This window comes from Pezoporus occidentalis, unplaced genomic scaffold, assembly GCF_034315485.1.
Source record: "Pezoporus occidentalis ecotype Australia unplaced genomic scaffold, CSIRO_AGI_Poc_V1 ctg70, whole genome shotgun sequence".
Lineage (NCBI taxonomy): Eukaryota > Metazoa > Chordata > Aves > Psittaciformes > Psittacidae > Pezoporus > Pezoporus occidentalis.
The window spans coordinates 3,599,988-3,627,544 of NW_026916053.1; the positions used below are offsets into that span (position 1 = coordinate 3,599,988).

The window sequence follows — 27,557 nt, forward strand, 5'->3', positions numbered from 1 at the left end:
CAAGTACAAATAAAAGCCAAGAAGATGCTTCTCCCGACCATCAACTCTCATTAGAAAACAGGAGCTATTGGCTCCTTAAGTCACATATCTGTAATATTTAAGAAGATTTCCCTATGATGTTCTGGGGAACCTCAACCCGAATGATGTGAGCTGGAGGGCTCACACTGCTGGGTTTGGGTTTTTCTATACGCCATAGAAGAGTGTTTCCTCCCCAAAACCAGAAGGATCTTCGACAAGATCATATTGACAGCTGGAGAGCCGATCACAGATCCAAAAACTAGATACAGCCAGCACAGAGGTGACCCCGTTTCGATTACACGTGCTGGGCACAGACAGAAGAAAGGCTGAGCTGACTGTAGGTCCCTTTGCTTTTCAGTGATGTAAGCCAGGTCACCTGGAAGATTTAAAACAGTGAACGTGAATAGTATTTGGCCACTCTTTGTTTAAAGGCACGCTGGCTTCTAGGGAATCTAGGAAAATCTCAGCATTGGGAAAGAGAAGGTTGTTCTGGTTAAAAAGAGAAGCTCAAAGGGGAGCAAGAGTAGGTTGGAAATCACAGAGAGGAAAGAAAAGAAAGCGAGTAATAATGAACATAACCCAGCCCCAGGCAGAAGGCTGTTAGGTGAAACCTATGGCTTGCAGAGCCGAGGGCAACAGGGAAGCGCTCTTTAGATATAAGAGACTAAAAGTAGTTGTCTAGACAGAATAGCAGACATTAAAAAAGGAATGCATAAAAGGCAGACGCTAAATATTTAATTTCTCTATTTTGGGGAAAAAAGCTAGGGGAGGTATTGGTGTAATGTGATGATGTGAAGTATCTGTGGTTCCAGCTCAGGATGTTAAACAACTGCTGCTACAGCTAGAGGATTTTTCCTGTGATCAGCAGCCCTCAGGATTCAGTGCCTGAGAGTTTTAGACTCTGTCCCAGGAGCATTCCAGGGTGAGGAGCTTTCCAGAAGCCCGAAGCAGCACTGACACTGTGCCAATGCCTGAACATCGATGAGGAGGATGACTTGTGTAATTATAAATCTGATTGTTTGATGTTGATTTTGTGAGAAAGAATGGGAGAGCTGATAAGGGCCTTGATTAATACCAATTTAAGGAGAATAACTAATTACAATCAACACGAGCTAATGGAAAATAGATCTTATTAAATGAAATTGATATAATTTTTCAAGAATGTGATTATAGATTTGATTGATTTAGTACATTTCATCAACAGGGCCAAGTTTGACTTCTGCGAGGCGTTTAACTTAATGTTGTCTCATTTATTAGGAAGCTAAAACAATGTGAAATCAACACGGCATGAGCTAAACGGATGAAAACCCCGCTGATATGTTTAAACATATCAGAGAATCATCCCAAGTGGCTGTGTTTCAGTTCATCATTTTAAGCACATGGTAGAAAATCAAAACTCATTACAATCAAAGCTTGCTGGTTAAGATTTGGAGTAGGAGCACGGTTGGTATGTGGCTCTGCCTCTTCTTCAGACCTGCGTCTTTGGTGAACCAGATATAAGCAAACACCAGGAGGTTTAATGTGGGCAAGCTTCCAGGAACCAGGATTTCACTGGGAGGAAGACAGATCCTATTGCACAACTGGATAAAGCAGCAGAGTGAAGTATCTCCAGTGTAACATCTAGTGGGGCACTGCAGCTATTCCCGGTGTCCGCAACTCAAGAAGGATGGTGATGAATGGGAGAGGGCACACGAGAATGACTGAAGCATTGCAAAACATGCCTTATAGTGACAGATTCAAGGACCCCAATGCGCTTAGCTTAACAAAGAGAAGGTTAAGGGATGGCTTAATGACAATCCAGATGTATTCAGGCAGAAATGCAGAAAGGGAGAGCTCTTCAATCTAATAGACAGAGCTATAAAAAGAGCCGGTGACTGGAAGCTGACACTGTAAAATCCAGGCTGGGAAGGGTATATTTTTTAAACTGGGAGAAGTAACATCAGAACAACTTCCCCATAGATGGTTTCATCATCACTGGCCATTTCAAAGCAATTCTGTTGGGTTTTTTTTTGATGTTTTAAGGCATATCCTGCATCCACCAAAAATCACTGAATTAACAAAGAGACACCCACACCACACAGATGGGGTGGTCCTTCTTTGATTTTACAGTGTTCCTAATAACAACTACATAAGTCATCATCCCAGAGCACTGAGTGGGACAATTCACTTTTGTCAGAGTTATTGATCTGCCCTTGGTGGAGACTCACGCAGACACCTCAATGTTATTAGTGCCTCATCTTTGGCAGTGGAAAGGCTGGAAAAGTACTATAAACCCAAATAAATCCAACCCTGCCGACACCTCTCTGCTATAAGATAACCCCAAAATGCAGTGCTGAAGAAAGCAGCTTGAAACAAGTACATGAAGAACCTGCAGTGGTGCAGTTAAATCGTGCTGATCCCTGTCTGCTGTTTTAGCTTGATAAAAGGGAAATGACACATCCGTAATCCTTAAAAGGTGCTGAAACTGTGAGGAAAAATGTGTAGTTTGGTAACACTCATCTACACCCAGGAATCGCGGAATGGGAGAGCCATGATCATGCACAGTGAAGCTTTGTGGAGGAACTCCTCCGCATCTCTGCTCTCTGGCTTGGGAGCTGCTGGAATTTCTCCTTTCATGGCAAGTCTTCAGCAGGAGCCTGGCTGCAGACCCCTCACTTGGGCAGCTCCAGGAGCCACCCACTGTCTTCTTCTGGGACTGATCTGCAAACGCGAGCACACATCTTATTGTGCATCCGGGTGTACTGGGGACCAAACAGGTATATGTATGTGTGTGTGTATATATGCAATTTAAATTATTTTTTCATTTGGATACTGGGACATTATTTCTATGTTTTGAAGCCTGAAAACAGTGGCAGGAAAAGATTTTCCTTCCAAAGAAATACTGTGGCAGGTGGAGGTGAGTAGATAACTGATATCCAAAAGCAGGATATTTAAAGTTGTTTCATAGTTGATTTATATATAAGAGACTTTATGTTCTGACAAGGTCTTTACCTTTAAAAGCAAGTCTTTATCTTATATAAAGAATATGAAAGAGATGTAATTTGTTTCCTTAACTTGGGATGAGCAAAGAAAGACTTTTAAGCCCCTCCACTGCTTATTTGTGACTTCGCTGTGGTTCTTCAATAGCAGAATCTCTGCAGCTGTAAATTTAGGGCTCCATCCCTGAAGCTGGGAGGCTGGGACCTTGTCTTATCCCTGCTGCCCACCGGCTGAGCACCACCAGGGACTCTGGGCCCTGAGCTGTGCTGGATTTAGCTCTGGCATGATTCAAGCTGCCATTGCTGTCCCCAGTGCCTGCCACCTCTTTGCTGCTGTGACCAGCACCCGAGAGGCACATCTGATAATCCAGTTTATTAATCAGTGGGCAGGAGGCAGCACTGCAGGATGCTGCCAAATGCTGTAGGTAAACCCACACACACTCCTGCATCTCCTGCGGAGGGCAGAGGGCAGCAGGCAGCTCCAATTCAGTCTGCAAGAGTCCTCTGCTCCAAACACCATTTAATCCAGCTCCATGTTAGCCAGCCAACAAGATTTCCATCGATTTCAGGATTTGGCCCAAGAACCATACAGCTGTTTTTGAACTGCATAACTTAAGCACAATGCTTATGTTTTGTCACAAAAAGCCTGAACCAGCAAAAATTCTTTTAAAAAGCCAGGGCAGCATCATTACCATAGACATAAACACTACTTTAATGTGGTTCACCGTAACAACAGACTGTTTATTAAAACACTTCACCATTTAATTTATTCAGCATTTTATACTGAAGAGTATTTTCATTAGGATTCCACTGCAAAACCGAAGAAGGCATTAAATCATTTAATATACCGACAGCTCACTTAATTCATTTAAGCACAGGAATCTAATTCAAAAAAGCAGACCTTACACAGAGCCCTGTGGTTACAGTCCTGGCATACAAGGTCCTATTAATTTCAGGGTAGGGTGTTATACGAATTTAGTTTGAGATCCTGTGTTCTCCTATTTGGTCAGCAACCCACAGCAGTGCTGCACCTGCAAGAGGTACCTTTAGGAATCCTGGTGCACACCAGCTTAGCTCCATGCCTTTTGCTTCTGCCAATGCTTGCGAGCACCTGGCCCTTTGCAGTTGGCATCTGGCTTTGTTTGGTCCTTGATGGACCACAGAGCAACCAGCACGGCTGCAGCGGCAGAGATCAGCAGGGAACCAACAGCAAAGGCAGCAAGCCCTGAGGTCCTCAATGAACTCTGAAATTTAACTCTCATTAATTGGCATTCCTGACTCTGGAGCACTTGGTAACGGATGGGAGACCCACTGTGATGTGATCCTGTATTGGTTTGTGTTGAATTAACTGGGAATACTGAATTCTTCAGCTCTGAGGTGATGTTATGGGGAGGCCCCACCAGCCCTGCCCTGCGAGGTGCTGAGCCTCACTGGGACCGTCACATTAAAGTTGTGGCATCCTAGCTGAAACAGATCCTCCACTTGGTATTCTGGGTGCTCAGCTCCTTGGACAATCAAGCCCTTGTGGCTTATTACTGCTGTTCCCAGGTCTGCCATAATAAATGGTGGAGAAGAAAATTATCACCTCCCTCAAAGCCCTGCGTGATATTGAGGTCCTCAGTGGCTTCTGGCTTGGCTGCTTTCCAGGCCTGGTGTTGAAGCAGAACCTTGGAAACAATAGCATATTGTCAATAAGATGCACAGGACATCATTAATAAACATTAGGGAGATTGATATGATCTGGCAAAAGCAGTGCAATGAAATAAGGTACCAAAAACAGGATGGAGAGGAGGTGAAGAGGCCTGAGCAGGGTGTTTAATGATGGACCAGACTGTGAAATGCAGCAGGGAGTAAGGCTGGGATAGAAAACCTTTTAATGAATTCAACATGTGTGCACCCTTTGAAGGCTTAGCTCCCCATTCCCCAGTAATGTTTGACCCACCTGAAGATACCGATCATATAGCAAATAATAACCAGTGAGTAATAAGAATAATAGTAATAATAGGAAAAGCAGGACCCTCATCTCCTATTCATATTTATAATCCAGCAGATATCTCACCTAAAGCCAGAAGATTTATGGGTTTGCATCTATAATTAATATCCTTCCTTAAGCAAGAAAGGGTATATTTTCACACAAATAAATCTGGTGCTCTAGACGTGGATTTTGAAGACTAATATTTAAATCCCCAGTAAGACACGGTTATTGATTGTACAGACGGCATATACAACAGAGACCCACCATATCTAGATAGCATCATACATTTACTTTTAAAATAAATAGATATCATTTCTCTTTTAAATGCAATAGATGAAACTTAATCAGGAAAAGGGAGGAAGATGGGGAGGTCGGCTTCGTGTCTGCTTCAAACCATCCCTGCTTCCCAAAGATCCCATTTGCATTAGGCCTGTTGCTAACGGCAGGGCTGTTCCTGGGCGCCAAGACACATAAAGGGCTTTGAGACAAAGGCGATCGATCTCGGTTTGGTTTTACGAGGAAAATAAACAGTTAGGCTGATATAACAGTAAAAGGGTCAAACAGGGTCAGGGCTAATGAAGTGACTCACAGCAGGGTAAAACACCCTTCCTTCTCTCTGTCCTCCCTTGCATACCTCTCCTCTGCGAGTGACTCTGTGTCTGCCTAAAATCACATGCGTGGGTGACAGCAGAGCATCAGCTAAGGGCTCATTTGGGGCTAGGGACAGGACTTGCCTGAAGGCTTCCTGAAGGTCTCAAGCATCTGCTTGAGTGATGGAAACCTCCAGCCAAGGCAAGCTCTGCCCTTCACCTCCTCGCCATCACCACAGCATGGACCACAGCCACTGCACGCTCACAGGGATGCTCAGAGGTGCCCCGCATCACTCATCCAGGGCTGAAGTGGCCACTGGTGATTGAAGGCTTCCTTTAAGGAGCTGTGTTGTAGGCTTGGAGCTTTGCAACCTCAGGGCATGATAGGGTCTCATGGGGTGATCCCCTTGCTACCCATAGTGGGTCAAGACCAGCTTGCTCAGCATCTGCAGGCTCTGGTTGCAATCAGGGGGTTCTTCACTCTCTGAATAGTCTCTACTGTTTCAAAATAGGTTTCAAAAGGTTTATTTGTTCTTTTTATTTTCTCAAGGGTTCTCTTTTCACTTTCCTGAGTCATAACCAGCAGAATGGGAATGTGCTGGGCAAGCAGTTGAAGCAAGACTAGGAAAGGACAGCATCTCTGGTGCAAGCAGGGATTGATCTGAACAGCACTGAGAATTACTGGAAATTTAAACGTAGGCACTGTTCCAAGGTCAAGGGTGTGAGCATCACCTCACTTAGCAATGCACTTTCCAATGGAGGTAAAGTACTTCTGGATCCAAAGAGTAAATGCATGAACAGAGTCCAGACACTTGTATTTATACTGTTCTAAGCTGTATAGCATCCTCATTTAACTGAGATGTTAGTTATTCATATTTTGATACTATTCATTAAAAAAAATCCTTTATGCGTTTGGTCATTTAAGGAGCTCATCAGTGATAGTGCGAGAGCCCTGTTTAAACCTCATAGCACTGGATGCTATGAGAGGGAAGGAGCTTCTTCCCCCAAATTATGGGCTCCCAGAAGAGACATTATACCCATGGGAAGCAGAATGAGGGAAATGGCTACAGTACTGGTGCAGTGCAGCCCCTGGCAGTCTGGCTGCACCCTGCTTTTGGGTGTCAGCTCCATCCCCGGTGGGCAGGCAGATGGTCTCCTTCCTCCAAATGCTGTTTTCCCATGGGAGGAAGCCTCTGTGGAAGGAGAGGAAAAAAAGAAGCAAAGGAAACCTTCTGGCAAGCACACGAAGGAGCTGTGCTGCTCCAAACCCTTGTCACTGTGGAAATGCTTTCCCTATAGACAAGCTTGCCCAATACACTCCCTATATGATTTTTACCCCCATCCGCAAGGCCAAGTACAAATAGCAGGGGAGCTCTGGAACCTGCAACCAGTGTGGGGTACTGAGCCGAGGCAGAGCTTTGCTGCAACTTCATTTTCATGGTTTAGCATCCCTGCTGTAAATAATTGATACTAATGTAAGTGAGAGAAGAGACAGAGTGTCTGTGGACCGGGAGGGAGTGGATCCGGGTGACATCCACACGGAAGTGTGCTTGTGGGTTTATCTGAAATGAAAACAGTGAGAAGCCGAACACAGAATCAAAGAGGTGGGGAAGGAGGAGGGATAAGGAAAGTAATCTGGGGATCAGCTCCGAGGGCTCTCATCTCTCTAAGAAAAAGCTACCGATATTAATTTCCTTCGAAGAGGATTCCTGCACTACCACTTTTCAGCTCTCCCTCAACATCGCTCTCAGAGTAGTCAATAAGCTGTGTTCCCACATTGCCAGGGAGCTGGGTGGGTATTAGCCTGGTTTAAGGAATTAAAATGTCATTACAGAGGTTCATGGAGCACACCCCTCCTCATCAGAGACGGTGCCAACAGGAAAACACCAGTGAGCTCAGTATGCTGGATGCCTTTGGCATTGGTTATCTGCAAACCTGCTGAGTACCAGGAATGAGCTCTCCTGCATTTTAGTCTTTGAAACTAGAGAAGGCAAAATCATACATCTGGTCCTGCGAGGGCAGGCATGAGACGAGTGATGGAGACAGCCACTGCTGGGCTGGAGAAGGGGAGATCTCCCCACTGGGAGCCTTTGAATCCAACATGTCCCAGGGGCCATTACACAGTATCTAAATCCTGATTTTTGAGGCTGCTATTGGCTATTCACATCCTTGGAGCAGTCTGTGCCTGGCAGCAAACAGACATTAACTTCACCCAACGTGACGCGATGCCCATTTTCATCCTGTCTAGCAGATATAGGCAAGGATAATGTCAGCTGTAAAACAGTGACACCACCATTGAGCCACCTTTCAGCTTTCTACTTCTCTCCCCTATGCCTCCATCTTTACACCCCACCTGTGTTACCACTTGCTCACCAACGCAAGGACCTTCCAGCACCCATTACAAAAGGTAAGCATGCCTGATGGTTTTAACTTGCTGGAGGATGCTGCACTTCAGCGAAAGAAATCTGCAGTGGCAATGGCTTCATTTTAACCTATCTCCTTGTAAAAGCAGCAGAGGGTCCCTCAGATCATGGGTCTGTCATGCCTAGAGCGGGCAGGTTTGTGGTACTTGTGTCCCAAAGGCCATGACTTTACACCTCGGTCTCATAAGCACATACTCAGAGCTCTGAATTTGTTTTAAAATGTACTTCTTAACCCCTAGGTTTCATGCAGGAAGCCAGGCTGGCTTGGGAATGCTCGGAAAGAGCAGAATTGACTCATCAGGGGTACAGACGAAGAAAGCTAGAGAGACTTGCTCAGCCCTAATGTAATTTTATGATTCAGTGAATAATGCATATTAGCATAATACTAACTAAAAAATCCATACTCATCATAGAATCATAGTTATCAACATTATCCTATTATTAATTATTAACATTTACACTATCAATCAGCCCCTGGCTGGCTTATAGCTTAAAATCTTGCATAAAGATTGTTGCAACAATAGCTACAGTAGATCCCATAATGTGCTTCACAGCCAGGTTGTCATATCCTCATCCATAAAGCTTTTTACTAATGCACTTTACAACATATCTTACAGTACATGGATGAAGAATGTGGCTGCACCCAGTAATAATTCCATTAATTATGAATAAAGCATTTACAAATGACATCCTTATTTAAAAATGGTGAGGAACACTTTTTGTTTTAACGTGGATGCACTGTGATTTGTAATTCCATAAAAAGCAATGCTGGCAGCATGGGTCAGGGAAAAAGGGCCAAGATCTTGTGATCTTCGCATCAGAAAGGAAGGAGGGGAAAAACAGTGGAGGAAATGAAAGACAAACAATAAACTGTTGGGATAAAGCTGATCAACCTCCAAGGTGATGGTTGGAAGGAACGAGTAAATGTGCCCTGCAAAGCAGAAAGGCAAAAGACCTTATCCAGTGACCCTGCCTTGCGGTCGGGTTAATAAAACTCTATCCTATATTAATAAAGTCTCTATTTTCATTGCTTTCTCTCATTTGTGATGTTTTCAGCTGGCTGGCAGCTCATCAAGAATCTTTAGCCACGTAGAGTTTGCCTTTGCAGTGCCTCGGTGCTGCTTTGTCCCATAAGCTTTCTGAGATGGCAGAATATTTATTACATACAATATTTCACTGAGGCTACTTACGTCAAGAGGCTATAAATACATTACTCTTCCTGGTTTACTTAAGGGATAAAAAGTGAGTAGCTAAGTTTACAGATCAGGCTCAAGCTCTATTAATGTGTGGTCTGCTCATTTTCATATATCTCAGGTTTTGAAATTGTTCTCCAAATTAATCCTCTGAGTGATTCTTGCCTTACTGATCATTTCCAAGCGCTGCTGGTCAAGCTGCTGGTTGTATTCAGGTTATTATATATATCATGCATAAAAGGTTAATTTAAACTCATGGTGCTTTTTGGCAATGAAGCTGTGAATATTTATGTTGGTCATAGTTTTCAACTGAGAGCCAAGAGCTTCTTATACCAAAGTTCAGCCGTTTAAATGTGTGCTAACTTGGGATGCACAAATCCCAGCAGCTCACTTCTGACTACGCTGGTGGTTGGCTGAGAGCTTTGGTGGTCAGCAGAAAGCAAACAGACTCATCCTTATTATTTTTCCCTTTAAGTTCACCACATTTACAGCAGTCTGGATATACAAGGTGCCTGGATAATTCGCAGACCATGGTGCATGGTGGATGCTGCGAGCAGTGCACATCTCTGCAGAGTCAGAGAGTCCAGAGAAAAGAGACATCATGGGAAGACAAGAAAACAGATCCCTTCCTTTTGGGTTCAGCCAGACCTTTTTAAAGCCACGAGGCTGCAACCTGGAGCCAAGCCAGGCAGGAATTTGATGTGAATTATTTTCAGCTCCCCATTCAGGTGTTCGTAGGTGACACAGTGCAAAGCATGGCACCCGACACAGCCCTTTCCCCGTATTTTCAAGTCAATAAACATAGTAAAAAGTTAATATAAAGCTGTTATTATGAGCACTGTCAAAGAGGACATTCTGCATTCCCCTCTCCTCTCAAACCCAGGGAAACCCAGGCAGTGCAGGAGAAGCTGCTGTAATTACACCCCCCTTGTGCAAGGCTGCTTTGAAATTCCCAATATTTCTCCGAACCAGCAGCAAGTTGGTTTTCAGAGCTGGCTGACAGAGGATTTATTCATTTCGGGCTTGGCTGTTTGCAGCAGCGGTTGGGCAGCAGCAGCTCCACAGTTATCAAGAATCTATTTCCTCGCAGAGTCAGAAGTAAAATAACAAACCCCCTCTGCAAAGCCGAGAGCAACATTTACATTTTAATCTCACAAAACACTTTGGTTTCTGACAAACTGGGTTGTGGGGTTTTTTTCAGGCTATGTGTTATGGAGAGGAAAGGCAGTGAGGTTACGGGAGAAAGCTTTATAGCCCTGAGAGTGAGCACAGGCTGCTTGGTGTATGGGATGCAGCCAGAGCAGCACAGCGACCTCCCCATCCACAGCGATAACCAAGACTGTCACCCTTCAGCACTGCTGGAGCCAGGTGAAGAAGAGAAGCAGCCTGGCCCCAAAAGCTTATGGTCCACCCTGGGTTTGGTCAGTGATGGCTTTTTCATGTATCCAGGCTGGAGGTGGTGCTGGCTGCTGTGCACAGTCACTCCTGGCTATACACAGAGCCAAGACAGGGGATTTGGAACTGGGCTTATGTGGGGTTTGCAGTGGTCACCTGCAGTCCTGGCTGATAGGGACCCAAGAGCAAAGCTCTGGTGGGATGCACAACTCTGAGCCAGGCTGGACCATACAAGGCAAAGGGGTTTCTTGCACCCCTCAGCAGGCTGCACACACACTGGCACCTCGTCCATCCCCACTCCGAGCCCTTATTCCCCTGTCTATTCACATCTTTTCTTATAAGGAAGTTGGGGTAAAATGAAGGTGTTGTCTGGACCCAGGCTCTACAGTTTGCTGTCTGGCGACAAAAAGCATCTCTCTCTTTCCCTTGTTATTACCCATGCTGAGGTCCCGTACTGCCTGTGTAGAATCGCTGCAGCGAGATATGAATTATGGATGAAATGAAAAATCCCAGCCCGGTGCACAGAGGGAATATGCAAAGTGCAGAGCAATCACCTCTGTTGCATGAGCCTTGCTGTGAGCCACCTGAAAAGCTCTGCTCAGCCTCTGCCTGCGACTCCCCACAGGGCTCGGGATTCCCTCCTCCCAAGGGCTTCAGGTTTTGAAATGATGACATTCATTAATTTCAGAAGCAGCATCCCTTTATGCTTTGTGGGATCATCATGTGGAGTTGCTAAGGGTGCTGTATGGGTAAGCTTTCTTTCGGCTTTACACACAGAGCATCTCCAGTGGTGCAGGCATTAGGCAGGATGGGTATCTGTTCCCATTGTGGGAAGTGCTTGCCCTGGGGACATCTGGCATGCTGCTGATCCCCCCCACTCCAGATGTGCTCCTGGGCACAGGGGTGCTTGTTTGCAAATGAGGTGATGCAGGGGAGCTGTGGGCAGGAACAGAGGTTGGTTTGAGGGGTTAACCCACTGGATTTCCTATGGGCGCAGAGGTGATGGCTGGTTCCTACCAAAGCCCCTCCTGCAGACACCAAGTGGAGCATTGGACTTGCTTTGGGGAAGCTCAGTCTCTCTACTCATAACTTCTCTTTCAGAGAAGAAAATGCCTCTCAAATGGCGTTTTTCAAATGGCTTTCAATTTTTAAATGCTTTAATTCCTGCCTTGCAAACGCAGCTCTTTGGCTTTCACGCACTGTCTAATGGCATACTGTAAATGTGTTTCCACACGGTCATTTCTGAGTGCGCAATATCAACATCTGGGCTAAAACCAAGCAGAAATTTCTCCCTGAAGCAATATTTTGTTCAGTATTATTGTTACTTTCTCTTTTTAACGGTTTGCTTGTCATGGGGGCTCTTCAGCCTCTTAGCTTTAGGAAACGAAGGCTCCCTGCTTCTTCCTCCTTGTCAGAGCCAGCCTTGGCAGGCAAGAGCAGCATAACCCTTGTCCCTCCTGCTAAGAACGTTGTCCTTAGTGCTCTCTAAAATTATGCTGCACTGAAGCAGCTCTTTGAACTGGGGCTCGGCCACCCTCTTCATCATCATACAGAGCCCAGATTGGCATGTCGAGGTACAGGAGAAAGACCACTCACTGCAGCCAGACCAGACATCCTTTGTTGCTGAACTTTGCAGTTAGTGAAGACTGCTGCTTAGAGATTGAAGAGATGCAAAATAACTAAATAGAGAGGTTGCTCCTATAAGAACAACCCACAGGAGACAATGATTACCCTCCTGCAGTAGCAGAGATGCTGCGGCTGCTGCTCAAGGTCTGGTGTAGTTAATCCCCATGCCACGCTGTTATCCCATCCCCACCATGAGCATGCAGGTCATGTTCTAAAAGCCAGCATGGGATAACTGTGGGTAAAGAGGTGCTCATTGAAGATATCAGCAGCACCTGTGTTGAAGGTGCTGATGAAGGTCACAAACAGCTGAGCAAAGTGTGATTTCTGCCTGGGAACTGCATTTAAGTGCTGTTATTTTACTAGCATCCTCTTGTAGGAGCTTCAGCAGCCTCTTGTGTTGGCCCTGGCTTGCTGCCTCCATGCTTTCCTTTGGAAACTGCTTTTCCAGGCCAACTCACTGCCACTGGTGCCACAGCCCTCCCTGTGCCCACCAGGATGCACTCCTCCAGTAAGGACCAGAGCTTAAACAGGTTGCAGGATGCTATGAAGGTGACAATTGCTTTTCTGAGGAAGGGCTGACGTGTAGGGTTGGAAAGGGATGGGGAAAGGGAGACTTTTGTACAGGCTTTGGAATTTCTCCTATTAAGTAGTGTTAAATATTATTTTTTCCCTATCATAACCACAGTGATGGTCATTCCCCTGTGTGTGTGTTTAAGCTATCCAATGTGGGCTGCTTTGTTCTTAATTTTGCTTATCTTGAGAGGCCCTTTAGCACATCAAATAGTTTCCCTAGATGAGGATTTATAGGAAGGTCTTGGGAGGGCTCAGAGCAATGTTGTTCCAGCAGCAAAGACTTAACCTCCTCTTAGATCTTTATTTCTGCCATGTCCTGGGTTTGACATGGAGATGGTAGAGCTGCAGCAAGTGCTTGGTTACAGCTACCACGACGAAGGAGATGTGTTGTCAATTGTTTGAGTTTTTGATCCCGTTTGAATGTGTCAGTGAACTGCCTCGAATCAAAGCAAGTGAGAAGGAGCCTTTAATAGTTGTGATTAGAAACTTCAAACTTACCTTGCTTTTTTTATTACAGATGCTAAGCAAGCGGTTGGCGGGCTCTTGTAAATCATAACAGCTCTATATATATATCAAAGAGGCTCTCTGCTAAGCTGCTGGCAAAGACAGTGTCTATTCCTATTGACTTCTCTTCCCCCTTCAGATTACTTTTGCATTGAGTAAATTCAAATCATACTGTTAAAAATCAGGGATTCTTAACAAGGCTCGCTAGCACTGTGATTAATGGGAGTCTGATACAAGCTACTATGCAGCCATTAGAAACCAGTGAGCTAATTAGTGTAATCACAGAGGTGGAAATCATTAAAAGACCTTAAAATAGAGGTAGCCTAACAACAACACTTTCCTTTGACCCAAAACTGGTGAGAAGAGGATGGTTTGCTGGATTAGGGGCAGAGAAAGGTCTGGGAGCAATCGCCATCCACGGGGTCTTGGGGTTGGATCAGACAAGAACTAAAGCAGGTTTTACAGCAGTGTAATCCAGATTGCAGCAGAGTCACCTGGCAATGGTGCTTCATGGTGCAGCATCCCTCTTCTGGCTTTATCCATTGCCACAAGTTTAGCAGCAAATTAATCAAGACACAGGTACTTGTGCTGAGCCAGGATCCGGCTGGCTCTTTCTTTCTTTCTTGTTTTTGTTCCCTTTCATCTTTCCCAGGTTATTAGCAACCATAGCATTAAAACTTCATTCACCTGCAGTCCCTGAGCCCTCCAGTTTTGGTGTCAGGAAAGGAAGAAATCAGTGTCCTAAGATGCTTAAGAAGAAAATCCTGTTAGGGGATTGCCTATATTTGTATAGCTTATAGTGTATTTATGTCTGTTATTCACTGTAAGTTTCCCAGGACTCTAACAGCTGGTTGCAAATCTCTTGCTAAGAGGGAAAAGCCTTTCTGGGCAGAGGAGAAGGTGGCAGTGGTTATCAGAGCTGTTCCTAGCAGCTGGGTGACAAATAGACCCACCACCCTGCTCAACCCTTACCCAGGTTGGTCTGGACAGTCCATTGTGCAATACAGGCACATTAGTGTGGTGGTGAATGCTAAGCAACTCCCAAAATGCATGTTTGGAGCCTGTGTGTTCTACCAGGCAGGACCGTTGAGACTCGTCTCTTGTTAATTGAGACAGTGTGATGAGCTGGATCTCGCCCTTGGTGATTGGAAGTGACCTACCTCTTGCTGCTAGATGAAATAGCTCCATGCAATGGGCTATAAAAAGCCCTAACGGATAATTTTCCAGTTGGGATGGGTCACCACCGTGGCCACCTCCATTGGCTCTTATCATTTCTGCCACGGTTCCGTGCGCGTTTCGTTTGACCTGGGTATAATGAGCAAAGCAGACTAAAGTAGCTGCAGCCACAATCAGCAATGATCTGCTGAAGCTGATGAATATGCCAAGACTGCAAAGTGGGTCTTCATTAGCTATTCACATGCTAAGAGCAGCCCTTATTTATTCTGCTTTCCTAGGTGAATCTATTTTTGACTGTCTTTTATGCTTGTCTGGAGGGTGGGAGGCTGAACAGAGGGTATCACCACTGCCAGGTAAACAGATCATTGTCATGGAAAAATAGACTGTGACACCAAGTTGGCAGCAAGTTGAGAAGCAGAAACAATGTGGTGCTGTTTAGAGAAGGAAGGAATGATTTTCCCCAATGACACCTCTGGTAGGAGGCAGAACTGTACCATTTATTTGCAGCTCAAATGAGGTATCGCAGCAGTAGCATTAACTGTGCTTCCAGCTTGTCTTTTCATTAACTTTTTCTTATTGCTGTAGCAGGGAATGCTGTTTCCAGGGGGGCTTTGCAGGGCCATCACTGGAGATGCAAGACCAGGGCGTCCCACCTGGATCCCCACTCATGTGTGTTGCTATTGCAGCCAAGTGGATGAGCCTGGTGCATGTAGATGGGCTTGCAATGAAAAAAAGAAACTTTATTTGTGTATATACACATATACAAGCCTGCTGAAGAGGGATTTTGGAGCAGCTGGTCATGGTGAGCTTTGCTTCAGGGGACCCTTGTGTCCCACCAGCTTGGCTGTGTGAATCACATCCAGGGCATCCAGACAGGACAGTGCTGAACTCCTGCCAGCAGCAGAGAAAGGTGTCTTTTTCATATGCACACCCCTTTTTCCACCCTGGCCATCACATAAACTTTCTCATGTAAGCTCTTCTTAAAAGTCACAGCCCTCACTGTGCTGGGGCCAGTTGGGTGCAGATGCCTCTTGCCCTCCCAGCCCCATCAGTCTGCAGTGAAGGCTGCCCTCTCCTGACATTGGGAGTATCTGAGGGATTCAGTGGCTGAGCTAATGCCCAGCAACCTTGGCCGACACTCAGCCTGGTCCCACCTGCATCAGATACAGTCCAATGATGTCCCATTCCAGTGAACATAGACCAACGCAGCCTCATGCATCCCCTGAAGGTGCCTGATGCTGGATCTGACCTGCATGTGGGTGCTGCTTGAGAAACCACCCAGAGCACTGCATTCCTTCTGCAGAAGATATCATAGAGTAGTTTGCACTGGAAAGGACCTTAAAGCTCATCCAGTTCCAGACCCCTGCCCCAGGCAGGGTCACCTTTCACTAGACCAGATTGATCAAAGTCCCATCCAACCTGGCCTTGAACACTGCCAGCGATGGAGCATTTCCCTTTTACCTGACCTCCAAACCTGCCCAGCACCTATCTTAATAATCTGGCAGTGTGGGAATGAGTACAGTGCTCATTTGAGTTATCTTCTTCCAGGTGAGTCCATAGTGCTGCAGACTATGTGGGTGATGCCACGGTTAGCAATGTGCTGCCCTGGGAAAGCCTTTTGTATCACAGTAATGCAAGCTGAGCACTTGCACCTCCAAGGTTTATAAACAGCTGACCTGTGAGAGAGAACTTTTCTTTTCCTTTGTGCTTTTGGCCTTATTGGCTCAAAAGGAAACATCATCTAACTTTCCAGGGAATGCCATCATTCTTCGATCTGACATGAGAGTATTAATCTGCTATACGAGTGCATCCATTCCGCATCTCAGGTCTTCATACACTGGAGTGCGAATGGCAGCAACCTGAATTTGGGACACCAGGACCTCAGCCCCATGTCTCTCCATCAGTGACACCACTGTGGGGCTAGTCACTGAGCTGGTTCTGCACCAGTTCCTCATGGAAAAAATTGGGGATTTTTGGGCTTTGAGCACCTTCAAGTTTTGCAGGAGAGGTGAAACCCTTCCCATCCAGCCCTGCGGGTCTGGCTGAAATAAAACCCAGCTTTACAGCTCAAAGTAACCCCATTTGCCCTGCTTCAGCCTCCTAGAAGAGGCCTTCAAGCCTGTTGCTCTGCTGAAATATCAGGCTCTGCACACCATGCTCAGTGAGCACAGCCCCAGCTCATGCTTCTGACCACGCGTTTCCTGTGGGTCCCTAATCGTGTCTGCAATCAGCCTGTGCTGCTCGCACCTCCCCTCGCTATTTTGGGGGGCCACAGAGGCCTTTCCAGGAAGGCAGTGTGGTGTCTATGGGGCTTACATGTGGGGGGATGTGAGGAGCTGTAAAGCTGTGTCTGTATTGAGCCGGAGCAGCAGGGAGGGTTGTTTGAAGGTGAGAGGCTATTTATTTGTGGGCAGATGTGGTTCTCACTCTGCTCTACAGCTTTTTGCCTCCCATCCACCACGAGTGATTTAGAAGATACTATTTCACTCAGGAAGTGCATGCTTTTCGGTACAGACTGTTTTACCTGGGGTTTATTCCCTCCTTTCTCTTCTTCGTGGCTTATTCCTGGAGTAGGAGCCCCCCAAACCCCGTTGGATGCAGAGAAGGACTCGGAGCCACCTTCGCATTTCGTTATGTTTCCCTCTGGATCAGGTTGGTGACATTCCCAGTCCCCAGAGTGCTGGGAAAGATGGGTTTAACTGAGCCGATAACGATACCCGCCTCCGAAAGCCTCAGGAAGCGCGTTCTTCCCGCCTGGACCACCTTTCCTTGTCTTACCACTAGATGGGAGAGTGAGACTGGGCTAAGCCTGCTCCGTCCTTATCCCGGTAGGAATTCCGAGGGGAGCTGAAAACTGAGAAACTCCCGCAGGTCATTGTGCAAATCGTTCCATATCGGCAAGGGAGTGGGTAACCCCCAAAGTACCTCTTTATTGCCTAACCCCAAAAGTGCGTGTTTTGGGGGGGGCTGCCTGGTGCACCTCAATACTGGTGTCCCAGCAGTCGCCGCTGTGCCCTCATGCATGGGGGATTCACTGACACAAATGCTAGATAGATTCTTGGGGTGAAATACCCGACTTTTTTCATACCCATCTGTCCTGGGCATAGGGAAGTGGGAAAAGCACTTGCAGTTCACTCCTCTTATCCACATCCCAGATCCCTCTTCCCAGGAAACCAGGTGAGATAAAGAGAACATCGTCATCTCATCCTTTCCTTCTACACCTTTTCTCCTATAGGATTCTTGCTTAAAGATGCCCCCATTAATACCATTCCAGATTGGAAGCCGGCTGGTGCAATGACTGCACATACAGGAGGAGGGTCCATGCCCTGGTCTGATGCTGCTCACCCCTGAATTTGCTGCAGGGAAGGAAGGGAAAGGCACACAGCTCATTAATGTCTTACTTAATTTACTTTCACTGCAGCACTTCCCATCTCCTGAGACTCTTCCCAAGGTTTTGCTGGAATGAGTATGTCTGGGAATTTTATAGTTGCCAAAGCATTTTTCTCAACCAAATCAGATTGCCCAGTTCGGCTACTTTTAGTATTATAAGGTTTGGGGCTTTTAAAAATGAACATCTCTTGTTCCTTCCTGAGGTTTCACAGGGTCTGGAAGAAATCTCAGCTGTCAAATCCCCGTGTGACTTGTGTCAAAATACGTAATCCCTGTAGCCTGGAAATGATCTTTTCTGGGGGGTTTTGCTGTTTGCCCAACCTTCCTAATTTGCAAGGTCTTTAGAGAAGTGACTCAACTGATTTGTTTAGTGGCTGGTACAGTTGGGCAACGAGAGGAAATCGTTCTAATAACCTCCCTAACTGCAGTGTCCTTGGTTTGCCTCTCTTGGGCTCTCCTGGCTTTGCCTCATCAGAAAATACGTGTCATTACCCTGTTAGAGAGAAATAGAAACCTCTTTAGAAGAGGAAGCTTGGTTTGGGGGATTTTTTTTTATGTTGTTACTGGACGTAACTACTCCTATTTTCCATAAGAAACAACCACCCCACCCTGTGTGCGTTATGAGGCCACTGAGTCACCAGCACAAAGCACTGACCAGCTCATGCACATCACTGGGGAGGACCCAAAATCCCCTCCAAAGAAGACAAGAGACATCTTTCTTCAGCTGGCAGTTAGGGATGGGCAATGGGGAGAAAAGACATTCCAGAGCTGGCAGGTCCAGGGAATATTTGCCTGTGTAAATGCATCTTGTAGCTGCTGGGGAGAGTGGGGTGGGAGCATCTCCTGTATTAGTGGGGCTGGCTTCACCCCGCTTTGTCCATGAGCTCTGGGATGTGTGGGGATGATAAAGCAGCCATAGGGTGTCTTATAGAGGGTTAATAATATGTCTGCTTGTGGCCATGGACACTCTTGGGAGCAGTTACTGTCCTTGGTCAACTGAGAATTAAGAGAATTAAAAACCAGAATAAGCACTAACAGCAGAGAGCAGCTGCAAAGCAACTGGTGGCATGGTGTACCCTAGTGATGCCACAGGACCGGAGGGAGGATGACACTGCAGAGACTGACTTCTGGTCTCTGCCGACTGCAGGAGATGCTGCAGCTTGTCACTGTCTAATGCCTTTCAGCACACCAAGTGCAAAGTCAGGCCTGCTTCAGCAAGAAGCTGAACTGATTAAGTTTCTCTCTAATTATAACAAGGAAATGGCATAGGCAAGTGTTGCTTTAGATAACAAATACATGGCAGCCACCAAGTTAAAGCTGTGTCCTCTAAACCTCTCCAGTATGTGAGGCTGAGCCTTGAATTCTGGCTGCTGCAGGGCCAGGGGAAGAAAAAGAGAAAGGATTTGAGCATGGCCAAAGCTGTGGTCAATGGGACTTATTTCATGGGAACCCTGAGGGATGGTTAGGGCAGAGTCTGATGTAACCCATGTGCATGCATGGCGTTTGCTGCACTAGCATCAGCAGTGCAGTTTGCTGCACTGTACATCAGCAGTGTAAAAAGTGTGAAGTTTGAACTGATAAAGCATCCCTGCAGGGAGCAGGATGCAGCAGCAGACTAGCAGAACACAGCCTTGCTGGGATATGTCACGTTGCTGCAGGTTGCAACCAGAGTCCTTTGGTAGCCAGCTCGCAGCATCCCTATGAATCCTTGTGATGGTGATTAAAAGCAGCTCCGTGAATCTGGAACTACACGGCTGGGTTTTCAAAATCAGCCAGAACAAGTGAGACCCAGACCTTATCTGAGACAGCAACACAATTACACACATGATTTCTTCTCTGTGTTTACAGGAGCAATATTTATCCAAAGTCTTTCTCTGCGGGAAGCATGTGATGTGCTTTGCAGTCGCACCATAGCGTTGGTGCTATGAACAATTAAACAAATCAATGTCTGGAGCAATATTTTCTATGTTTGCAATCTCTGAGCTAATTATAGCCTGGAAAATCAATCGCTATCTGGAAATCTTTCCAATACAGCTAACTTATCATGCTGGAATATATTCTTCACAAACACATGCTGCTCATGACCATCTCCTGCATTATAAGGGAGGTGATAGATCAATCAATATATGTTTGTCAATAAGCATCTGTACTTCATCACACTGCAATGGCAACGCTTACCAAAATCTGCAGAGGGGATTGGGCAGAGCAAACAGCATGGTACCTGAGATCTGGAGCAACATTTGTGTCAGCTTTTGAAGCCAAAGCAAAAAGAGTTGAAAGACTCAGTTCAACAGTGATCTTCTAAAATTATTATGATATAAAGTCATTAAAAGTTCATGCCTCGGCTATAATGTTACTTTTTTCATCAGTCTTTATTAAGGAAAAAATTAAAGTAAAACTTTGGTGGCTGAAAATAACCTCTTTCTGTAGTCTCCCAGCCAGAAAGAAGTGGTGTGAAATGGATAGCTCAATTGCTATTGCGCTACAAAAACACACGTAAAGAGGAAGGGTGTTGCTCTGATATGATCTCTTGCTGTACAAACATGCTGTGTTGACCATGGCAGCTCAGCTGGAGCCCAAGCCCAAACCCCTGTGCTGATGCTCTGCACTGCTTCCCATGCATGGCTCACGCTGCAGGCATCTCATCTAGGATGCTGCCATCGCACTTGTTCCCTTCCTTGGTACGGGGGAGTTTGTGCTGCTGCTAAAGGAAGAGTAAATATTCCCATCGGACACAGAGCCAGAAGCACAGCCAGTGGATAAGAAGGAAAGACCACATTGCAGGTGATCTTCCCCACGGTCCCATTTGCATCGCTGCTTGGTACAACAGAGCAATGAATTCTGAGCTGTCACAACATTTTGTATGTTTTTCTCTGATTATTCTTCATTGCTTTTTTTTCCACTGGTGAGCAGAGGAAATGTGGGATTGGGGTACATCAGGATACATCTCTGTACATGGGGTACATCTCTGCCAGTGCTCCCTACCCAGTGCAGGGGGTTCCTGCAGTTGCAAGCACAGCTCTCCAAGCTGGTGAACCTTGTCCTGGAGCAGAGCTTCAGCTCTAGCAACCCATGAAGGTAAGGTGCAGAGGGTGCCTTGTTGGCCCCTACTAAATAACAACTTAGCAGGTTAGTTGTGCTCAAAGAACTTAAATTTTGGAGCTTGGCATGACCCATGTAATGATTTGGATTGTAATTATTGTTATTATTGGTTACTGTTTGCATTTCTGTGGGACTCACACGTAACGGCTTAGGAGCTCCTGTTCATGGTGTGGGATACAGGCACAACGAAAGGAGTCCTGGTGTCTGACCCAGAATATACACTCCCATGGTGTGGCTTTCCTAATCGGGGCTGCTTTCTGCCCAAGAGCAACAGTTAACAAAATACTGTGCTTATTATCATCATCACAGTCAAATATTCCCTTTTAACCCCTAAGGCTGAAATAACCTGGGTGTTAACTCGGAGCTGCCGAGTGCCATGCACTGTTCAGGCTCTGCAGGAGCACACCTACAGCTCCTGCACTGAGCTCCAATTGTTTTCTCTTTGGGTGATACCATCTTTGGACTTTTCCATCCTTCCTGCCAATATAACGTCGTATTTCATTCAAATAAAACTTGATTGGAGTGCAAGAGATCACTTTCATTTCTATTTTAGGGAAGAAAGGCTGCAGCATCTGCGCATCACCTAATGGAAAAGACCTGAGAATAAAAGAGCTCAGGCCCTTCAGAGATCTTTCAAAGAGAAGCTGTAGCTCTCCTTCATGTCCTTCAGAATTAACACATCGCACTTTGTACATGCTCAGCAGCAAGGTTCCTAAATTTGTTTCCCAATAACCCACAGATACAGCATCGCAGTCCTGTTGCTGGCTGGTTTGTAAAGCGGGTGAGAGCAGGATGGGCAGCGAGGGATTGCTGCCTCTCGTGATGCTTTCCTGGCCACCAGCTCTCAGCACCTTGGGGACATCTCAGACTAGGGGTTTGCATGGAGATTATTGGGTTTAGGAGCTGCCAGAGGATGTGTCACCCATTAATTTGTCTAATCCTTCCTTGAGCGGATACACTTTCCACTCCGCAGTGCCCTCTGGCAATGGTTGCCACTGTTTGATTCCTTTCATTTACAGGATCTTTCGCTCTCATGTTAATAAATGCAGCTCCCGGTGCTGAGCAGGATGGATTCTGATGCTCCAGTCTGCAAAACCAACAGGGTCTCACAGAGGTGGGATAGTACAAAGGCTGGTAAAAATCCCAAGGGGGATTTTCCAAAGTGCATTTCCCACTGCAAGCCAGCACTAGTCGCTGCTCTTGAAAAATCCCTTCTTTATTATTTCTTATAGTCATTCCTGTGGATGAATTTCTAGCTCAAATTAGAGGTGTAATAAAACTCTAAAGAGTTTTAATTTGATTATTCAATTGTTCTATTATTATTTTAAGGAAAAAAATCCAGTTCTGCGCTTCCTTCTCAGAGATTTGTTGCTTGTTGTGCAACAGATGTGAATCAGGGAAGTATTTATAACAGCACTATTAGGAAATGATCGTTCAGGCAGCAGAACTCTGTATTAGACATTATCCTTTAAATAAATTGTTTATTTCTGTGCTAACCTCATCTTGTAAATACATGCGCACTTAACTGTATTAAAAATGTCAGTGTTCCCAGAACTAGATTTTACGTGATGAATATACAACTGTTGCCTTTCTTTCCTAGTCAGCATTGTGGATCCTGGAAAAACAAGGATAGTTTTATTTGATGGGCATTAATAAGGTTTATTTCTGCACAGATTTAACCCAGAGATTGTCATGATCATCTCAGGTCCCACGTGGCTTACAGGATTGAACTTGAAGAAGCATCATTCAACAGCCGCTGGTGATGGAGTGATTCCAGGCCTGGGACTGCCTCCAGCCAACTGACTTCCCTTCCATGGCACCAGATTTGCATTCATTAAACCCAGAGTTTTAATGATTTATGGAGATTAATACAAAAATAGCGGCCCAGAGGTTCTGATGCTCCCAAAGCTTCTGCAAGAGGTACAACACATCATAAATCCACCCCCACGTGAAACACTGAATGAAAATCATTGTGGAAGAGCTGCAAGTGTTAACATGAGCCATAAAATCAGGGGTTTGGTCAAACTAAAAGGATCAGAGCCTCCTAAGCCTGAGGAGATAGAAACCCATGTAAGAACAATATTATAATTACTATAATGTTAATAATATGATTACCACTGTTAGTTACTATCACTGCCCTGATAATTCTCAGCTGTAATGATGGATGGGGCAGAGATGGCCCAGGATAGAGATGGCCCCATCCTTTCAGAAACAACCTCTGTGCCACTACCAAGCCCCAGCCAAGCCAAAACCTTGTTCCTTTCAATTCTGAAAGAGAAGCCACCAGCAGCATCAGCTGCTGACAGAGCTCTGTATCCAGACTGGCTGAGCTTGGTAGGTGAAGGAGCAAAAGGACATGGTCTTGAGATGAGAGACTGGCAGAGGTGAGGAAGATTGAGGCCAGATGCTGTCAAGGAAAACTGATGTGCATCTCCAGCAGTGCAGGGGACCGGGCTGTGTCTGTTCATCTCCCCCCCATCTCCCCTGGAGGTGCCTGTGGCTCACAGCAGGACAAGGACTACACTGGTGAGCACTTCTCCAATTCTTCTGCAATACGTTTCTCCCTTTCTTCCCATTGCACCCTTCTCTTTTGCAGGTTTGCAGAGCCAGGAGAGGAACCGAGTGAGGCCCGACTTGAGTTCATGCCAAGCCCCCAGTACCCTTGTGCTTAGGTCCCTGCCACCCTGCCCATGTTCCCCTCTGTGCTCCCCAAACCTTGCCCGTCCTTTCCACCCCCTGCCTCCCCCAGCTTTCATTGCATCATGCACGCTTCATGCCTTTCTATAGCTTTGGCAAATGAATGCAAATGAATTCCAGCTTCTCCTATCCCTTAAAATAGCTGCAAACATCCAGGATAAGCCTGGTCGGGGGAAGATGCTGGGTTCTGGAGGAGCCACTCCTGCAGCAAGGTGTGCATTGGCTCATGCTGAGCCCCGGGGGCTTTAAAACTGGAGTTTAAAACAGCCTTGCCCCTGGGACAGACTCCTTTCATTTACAAGTGAATCAGCAGGGATGGCAGGACTGATTTGCCATATGCTGCCCAGCATCTTCTAAAGATTTCTGTAGGAGACAGATTTCTTTCAGGTAACCACTATCTTTTCTTGCTGCACTTTTCCCCTTGGACACATTATCAGTTACTATTAGCTCGTGCAAATCCATAGGACAAGCTCCATATCTTTACATCTCCCTCACCCAAGAGGATGAGACAAAAAAAGTCACCAAAACTGATGCAAAAGAATCACTGTGCGCCTCTGAGGACAACCTCACCAAAGGCAGGATGGACCAAAACGTATTTGGAGAAGCGAGCATAACTGAGGAGGAGGGATGCATCACCCTGAAGCTGGACACATTGATGAATGCAGCTCGGCATGGTTGAACAGGAAATGTGGGGGGGTTCCCAGCTCAGATGCTTCTGACGCACTGCTTCACCTTTGCCCATTTATTGTCCTTTCCACCCTGTTTATTTAAAATAGAAACACTTTGAAACAGGGCCTTACTCATCAGTGGTGCTACAGCACCAGCCAAAATAATGCCCCAAACTTCAGCATACAGGAAAAGATTTATCATAATAAAGTCACCTCAGTGTGTGTTCATGGAGCAAATGCTTCCTGCTTTTCCTGACCATAGGATGTCACAAAGAGCTCCTACACTTAATTTTGCTTTAAAAACTTACTCAACAGCTCCCAGTTTAGCACAGTAAGTGAAAGCAAAACCTACCAGGAGCCCGTCCAACTGCAAAGGGCACAGCAAGGATGGGACAAAAAGGCAGCACCTTCCAGCAGCAGCCTGGAACCACAGCCTGGGATGCTCCTGCCCCTGCTCTCAAGTCCCTGTGGGTCCCTGAGCTCTGAAGCAGCTGTGGGAATGACGCAGCACCACTGGCTCTGCACCAAGCAGGGATGAGCACCGTGGGGCTTGGCTGGAGACCTCTGACCACATCTTTCCCTTCCTCATCACCTTGCACAGAGTTAGCTGGGGGTTTCCATCACCCAGGTTATCTCACGCACTTTGGGTAATGGAGAACTGATTGCAGTTTAAAGAGCTAAGTATAAAGTGCCTGAATTATTTATCTTTGAACATGCAGAAACAGGCCAAATTCCCAAGTGGTGTGAAACAGCTCTTGTAAGAAATGCAAAGGGGAGCTGCATCAGGAGGCATGCAAGAGCTGCATGGGCAAACCTATGCACATGTCATGTCTGATACGTCCTGCCTAGGTGATTGATGTCCTGGAGGGTGTGGAGTGCTCAGGTGTGGATGCTGACCTGGAGACTCCCCTGTTTAACCACACAAGGGCCCCACCAACCCCTGTGTCAGCCCAAACAGCAGAGAAAAAGGCCCAAACACATTAATGCAAATCCAAGGAGTTCGGTGCTTTTCCACACCACTCCCTCAGCTCTGCCTCTGCAATCATGAACCCAGCCATGCCTGGCTGACAGCGCCTGGTGCTGTACTGCACCAATACAGATAGCACTGTGATAGATGTGGTTATGCCCCAGATAAAATAATACCCGTGCATCTGCTCCTTGGCTTATTCTTCCTTTTACATGATGTCAACTCAGTGCAATGGCTGGAGGTAAAGAATAATTTCCCTGCCACAACAGCCACGAGTGCAGTTCCTTCCAGCACACTTTTCCCCTCGGTGTGCTGGAGGGATGTATCGCGGCATTTCTCCCTGCACATCTCAGGGTGGCTGGGATGCTCCGGGATGGGGCAGCCTGAGCCTTCCCTGGGGGTTGTGAGGCCCCAGGTGTGTGGCGGGACGGGAAATTGGGCGGGTTTGATAAGATGCACCTGACCATAAGCCTTATCCCGCTTATAATTGCTCTGTCATCCATTTCCTTGCTCCTTTTCTCCCTGCCCAACAAGGGATGCTCTCCCTGCTCTTCCTCCTTCCCTTCCCATCTTTCCCCCTTCCATCTCTCCCTCTCGCATCCCTCTTTCTCTCCCCGCATCGCCCGCGTAGCCCCCACTTTCGCTCTGCTTCCAGTTCCTCTCTTCCTATTGGCTGCGCCGCTGCCGGCATCCGCCGCTGATTGGAGAAAACGCCCGTCGGTCAGGGAGGGATGCCCCGCCCCGCGGCTGGCGCAGGGGAGCGCGGTGGCGGCCAGCTGCGGCCCCGGGAGCAGGTACCGGGGCAGGGATGGAGGGAGCGGGGTGGGCACGGTGGTGATGGGGGCTCCCCGGGCAGTCCCCCCCTCACCGTACATAGACACACACAGAGCGGGAGCTATCGGGTGGGACCGCACGTGTCTGCGGGAGCGGCGCGGCTGAGCCCCGAGGAAGCGGGGATGGGCGCGGATCATCCGCCGCTCCCCGCCGGGGGATGGAAAACCTCGGCATGGGGTTAGCGGCGGTTCTGGTGGGGCTTGGGGCTGGGGGACGCAGCGGTCCGGCGCCGGGGAGTGCGGGTTGTTTTGTGGGACCGGTGGTTTGGTGCCAGGAGCCCGGGAAAAGCCTGTCCTGCGGCGAGGGAAGGGGTGGGGGGAAAGTCAGCGAAATAGCCCAAGTCACTGAGATTTTCCATTTGCGAGCTGCCTCCGGTGACGCTTCAAAACTGGTGGTGTTATCTTGTCACCGAAACTCGTTACAACTGATTCGTTGTGGTTTGGTGATGGGGTTTTTTTTTCCTTTCCTTTTGTGAGAACCTTGCCTTTCTATGGGAAATTGAAAAGGTGCAAAGAGAAGGGAGAAAATGAGGAAAGCTGAGAAAATAGCTAAAGAAAAGCTAAGGAAATAATAATAATAATGATAAAGTAAAGCTGAGGAAATTAAGTGGCATGGTAAATTGGTCCTTATCGCAAGTAAAAAGTATGTTATTAATGAACAATTCGGTTTCAAGAGGGTTGTAACAAAAGTTAGAGAAGGAAGTGGCAGGCAGCATGCTGAGCTGAAATTGGAGCACTTCCATCGCCTGACCTGTATTACTTTATGAACCTATTTGTTCGGATGATACAAAGCAAAAGCCTTGCTATAATAAAAGCCTGGGTTTCAATTCTGAGAGCTCAAAAGGCACAAGTGGGCGTTAATCGCACGAGTTGTTGCATTACTGTTTCAGTGCTATTTTATAGGCTGTTTTGGTTTTATCAGGCAACACGCTACAAACACGGTGTCACTCCAGTCTGGCGCCTCCTCTTCTGATTTCTGGGCTCTTAGTTTCAATCGTGCCACTTGGTTGTAAAAATACCCTGAAATAGTATTTGGGGGGGGGAAGAACACGGAAGAGATCTTTAGAGAAGCATGCCTTGGGTGGCTTTAAACACAAGAAGAATGAGAAAGGATGAAACGGCGGGGAGAGAGGGTTAGTCAAATAATGCAAGGGGAGGAGGGGGAAATAGTTATTTATATGCAAAGAGGTCTAGCTTGTGGAGTACCAGAAATGATCGGAAACTGAAGCAGCAGCATGAGGGACAGACCACAGCCACCTGCCCTGCCACTGCTAATGTACTGGGGTGTGAGGAGCGTGTCCAGGCATGACAGCCTTTTCTGTAGCCCTGTGCAACAGCCACTCCTCTTGTATTGCCTTAATCCACCCTGCACGTGGGGCAAACCCACAAAGTGACGGTGGCAAAAGCATGATGTGCGACCCAGGGATGACAAATGAGACTGGAAGCCGC

General features: G+C 46.7%; 3 long non-coding RNA genes across 11 annotated transcripts in view; all 3 read left to right on the forward strand.

The window, feature by feature from the left end:
* LOC134175918 (uncharacterized) overlaps positions 1 to 10,347 on the forward strand; it is a 53,186-nt gene extending 42,839 nt beyond the window's left edge. Inside the window, exons 3-4 of one of the 9 annotated variants that reach the window (XR_009969185.1) lie at positions 7,396 to 7,968; positions 9,653 to 10,347. This is a non-coding gene — a long non-coding RNA (uncharacterized LOC134175918). Of the gene's footprint in view, positions 1 to 830; positions 1,465 to 1,490; positions 2,769 to 7,395; positions 9,012 to 9,652 lie in introns of those variants that run through there. The other 8 variants (XR_009969195.1, XR_009969190.1, XR_009969196.1 and 5 more) reach the window with 8 other exon arrangements.
* Positions 10,348 to 14,389: 4,042 nt separating this feature from the next.
* On the forward strand, positions 14,390 to 20,733 carry LOC134175822 (uncharacterized). Its single transcript, XR_009969154.1, has 3 exons — positions 14,390 to 14,669; positions 17,873 to 17,917; positions 20,406 to 20,733. It is a non-coding gene; the product is annotated as an uncharacterized LOC134175822 (long non-coding RNA).
* Positions 20,734 to 20,797: 64 nt separating this feature from the next.
* LOC134175821 (uncharacterized) lies at positions 20,798 to 24,875 on the forward strand. Its single transcript, XR_009969153.1, has 3 exons — positions 20,798 to 20,919; positions 21,917 to 22,057; positions 22,544 to 24,875. It is a non-coding gene; the product is annotated as an uncharacterized LOC134175821 (long non-coding RNA).
* The last annotated feature ends 2,682 nt before the right edge of the window (positions 24,876 to 27,557 follow it).